General features: G+C 43.5%; 1 pseudogene; it reads right to left on the reverse strand.

Annotated features, from left to right (window-relative positions):
* Positions 1 to 2,242: 2,242 nt before the first annotated feature.
* Positions 2,243 to 3,781, reverse strand: LOC100347509 (succinyl-CoA:3-ketoacid coenzyme A transferase 1, mitochondrial pseudogene; annotated as a pseudogene).
* Between the last annotated feature and the right edge of the window lie 332 nt (positions 3,782 to 4,113).

The raw sequence follows: 4,113 nt of genomic DNA on the forward strand, positions 1-4,113 counted from the left end.
AGCCCCCCACCTCTATTGCCTACACTCTCAGTTCACTGACTTTCAGAGCCTGAATTTACCCACTGTTATTTACCAACTTGGATACTACTGAGTGAAAATTACTTTGTTAAAGGAAGTAACCTTGGCAAAAGAAAAGCTACTGTTCTCTAGAAGAATTCATTCCACATTCAGAAACTTTTCCTAGCAGACATGAGAGCCTGAAAAGAAAAATATATTCTGTGTTTTAACTCTGCTGCCATTTCATCTATGGTTCATGATAAATCATCCGTGGTCCTTCTTGGCTTAAGAGGAGGTATTATAGGGCCGGTGCTGTGGAGTAGTTGGTAAAGCCACTGCCTGCAGTGCTGGCATCCCATATGGGCACCTGTTCGAGTCCCATTTTCTCCACTTTTGACACAACTCCCTGCTAACGCACCTGGGAAAGAAGCAGAAGATGGCCCAATGTGGGAGACCTGGAAGAAGCCTCTGTCTGTTGGCTTCAGATTGGCTCAGCTCCAGCCATTGTGGCCATCTGAGGTGTGAACCAGTGGATGGAAGACCTCTTTCTCTCTGCCTCTGCCTTTCAAATAAATACATAAATTTTTTTTTTTTAGAAAAAAGGAGATATACAAGTAGCCCACTGAGCCTCAATAACATAAAAATTAAAATAAAATACAGACCGTTCTAGAAACAAGACAATACTGTGCTGTTCTAAAATGAGAAAACTGGCCGGCACTGTGATGAGTGTGGGTTATTCTGCCACCTGCAATGCTGGCATCTCATATGGGCACTGGTTCAAGTCCTGACTGCTTCACTTCCTATCCAGCTCTCTGCTAATGCACCTGGGAAAGCAGTAGAAGATGACCCAAGTCCTAGGGCTCCTGAACCCGTGTGGGAGACCCAGACGAAGCTTCTGTCTTCTGGCTTCAGCCTGGCCCAGACCTGGCCATTGTGGCCATTTGGAGAGTGAACCAGCTGATAGAAGATATCTTTTTCTGTCTCTCTGCTCTCTTTCCCTGTAACTATTTCAAATAAATAAAGAAATCTTTTTTTAAAACAAAATGAGATAACTGGACCAGCGCTGTGGCTCACTTGGCTAATCCTCCGCCTACGGCACCAAAACCCCAGGTTCTAGTCCCAGTTAGGGTGCCGGGTACTAGTCCCGGTTGCTCCTCTTCCAGTCCAGCTCTCTGCTGTGGCCTGGGAAGGCAGTGGAGGATGGTCCAAGTGCTTGGGCCCTGTACTCACATGGGAGACTGGGAGGAAGCACCTGGCTCCTGGCTTCGGAACGGCACAGTGCTGGTTGTAGCAGCCATTAGGGGAGTGAACCAATGGAAGGAAGACCTTTCTCTCTGTCTCTCTCTCACTGTCTATAACTCTACCTGTCAAATGAAAATAAAAATAAAATAAAATAAAATAAAATGAAATAACTGATGGATTAGATTAGTTGTGTTTCTAGTCCTCTTCCTATCATGAGCCTTAGTCTCTGGCATATTAGAGATGAAGGTTGGTTTGTTTATGAAGGCAACTTCTTGATGGAATGTCTGCACCAATAGCTCCTATATCCTTTGGCTTCTTCCATCACCAGTAACTCCCCACCCTCTCTTTTATTGCAAGGTTCCTGCTTGTTTTCTTATTTTGGCTACAAGAAGTGTGACAGGAAGGCAGGAAGGTGGATACTCAAAGAAAACAAGATGTAATACACAAAATCAGAGGAACTGAAAGAAAAGCCAAAGGAATTTGAAGAAAAAAAAATTCTTATGATAGCATTCTACAGACACCATCTGTCCTACAGTCCTCCGCTCTACCAGCTGAGCTATCGAAGGGTGCACAATGATAGCATTCTCTAAATCAGAAATACATTTCTTTTTGCAGGACCAGAAAGTCAAAATTTAGCTATAAAGGGAAGTACCAATGTACCAAAACTCTCCCTATGGGCCATCTTGGTGACTATTGCACATAATTTACCGTACATAACAGAAGGTACAGAGACATTCAATGTAAGCATTAAGTGTAAAAGTAAACTTCTCAGCACTCAGGATACTAGTAAGATAATCACACACATTTTGATTTTTGTTGAAATGTCATAGCACACTTGAGAGGACAAAGTCAATATTGCTGCATAAAGCCTAAGGCACTAGAAGAAAATTAGTCAAAAAACTGTTTCTTACAACTAGGATCCTGATGACTAATGTTCTTTCAATTAAATCTTGTATGTTTAAAATGAAAAACACATGGGCTGGTACCAATGTCTATCCACATTTCATGTTGTTATCTGCTGCATTGGTGTGAGTTTTGGAGAAACTTCAAAATCCCACCCAGCATCCTTTAATATGCCCTTGACTGTTAAGCCTTGCCAGAGCTCAGTCAGAGTCAGCCCCTTATTCCTGTCCATGTCAAAAACAGCCTTTGCTGTAATGATGTGGTTGGCACACTGCTTTCAGTCAGTAGTAAGGTATGTTCTCCAGGGTCTTGTGCGCATTTCCCTTTGCCCTGTGCTCCGTGGTCACTACCAATTTGATTTTAGCACTGGGCACCAAATCCATAGCACTTTCCATTCTTTCACCATCTTCCCGGGTATCATTCAGTTAGCCAGGTCACTGTATTTGGAAACTTGCATCTGTCCTAACATTGTTAGATTGACATGTCCTCCTCTAGTCATTGTAAATGATTTATCTCTGGGTGAAAAAGAGGCTCCTGGAAGAACTGTAACTGTTTCCTTGCCTGCATTGATAAGATCTGCATCAGCTTCATATTGTAATGGATGTGGACCCAAACCCAGGATTCCATTTTCACTTTAAAGATGAACAGTGATATTTGGACTGATAAAATTGTTGGCTAGAAGGGGGATTCCTGTGCCCGGATCAGCATACATACCATCCTTGAATTTCAGAGCTGCACCTGATGACATGCTGCTGTACAGTATCTTCAGGTTGATCAGATTTGGCTTTTCCATCTCCTTCCTTCCAGATTGTTAAGCACTCAAGTTTTTTTTTTTTTTCTCCCTTTATAAGCTAATGCAATGCAATTTAGGCATATGAATAGCTTCTGTAGCAAATGATCTAATAGCTACATATCTACAATTTCTTCAACCTCCACCATGGTGGTTTTCATAGCTTTGGGAATGGGCAGGTTGAAATTTCTTACATTTTTCCTGAAAATCAGGTTTATAGCTCAGTCTGCCTTCCAGATTTTCGCCAAAGCAAAACCCCCGGTAATAGCTTTCTCTGAAGTGAAGTGTTGGCCATTAAACTCCCTCACCTCTCTAGGCTAACTGGCAATGGCAATGTTGTCACCTTTGTTGTAACTCATGGATGATCCTCTTTCTTGGACCAGTGTAAAATGGAGAAACTCCAGTCCTTCCTGTGTGAACTCTCTGTGCAAGTGGGCTGGTATGTGTCAGTTCTACTTCTAATTCACCAGGTAAGGATCGTCACTCAAATTCTGCATTTTCTCCAACATATGACAAGATCATATGTTTTATTTGCTTAGATTGAAATAAAAGGCTCAAACCAAAATAGTGTGCCTCAGCACTGTGGCTGTGCAAGTAATCCTTTTACTCCAGTCTTTAGTAAAGTTCCTAGAAGATTCTCTGGCATTCCACATAGCCCAGAACCACAAACCAGAACTGTTACACCCTCAGGGATGCCTTTAACAGCTTCCAAAGGATATGTATAAAACTTGATATGATGACAACTGCTTGTAGAAAGGTAGAAAACACATCCTTGGCCCCGGCGTGCCTGGAGCCACAGGTGGAGGGGCAGGTTGGTGGCCCAGAGGAGAGGAGTTTGAGAGCCACCATCTTTGGGGTCTGATTCTGGAGAAGGCAGCTGGCTAAAGCACATGAGTCAGGGTGTGAGTTTCTGTCAGTGGGGTTGCTTGCAGTAACAGAGCAGATGCTTGGTGAAGTATTTAAGGTGCCACGTGGGAGGTCCACATCCCAGGCTGGAGGGCCTAGGTGTGAGTCCTGGCTTTGCTCCTGATTCCAGATTCTTGCTAATGCACACACTATGTGGCAACAGGTAGTGGCTCAAGTTGGTGGGTCCCTGCCTCTCACGTGGGAGACTTGGATGGAGTTCTTAGCTCCTGGCACTGAATTGGTCCTCTCCCAGGTATAGCAGGTATTTGGGGAGT

Source organism: Oryctolagus cuniculus, chromosome 4 (genome assembly GCF_964237555.1).
Source record: "Oryctolagus cuniculus chromosome 4, mOryCun1.1, whole genome shotgun sequence".
Taxonomy (NCBI): Eukaryota; Metazoa; Chordata; class Mammalia; order Lagomorpha; family Leporidae; genus Oryctolagus; species Oryctolagus cuniculus.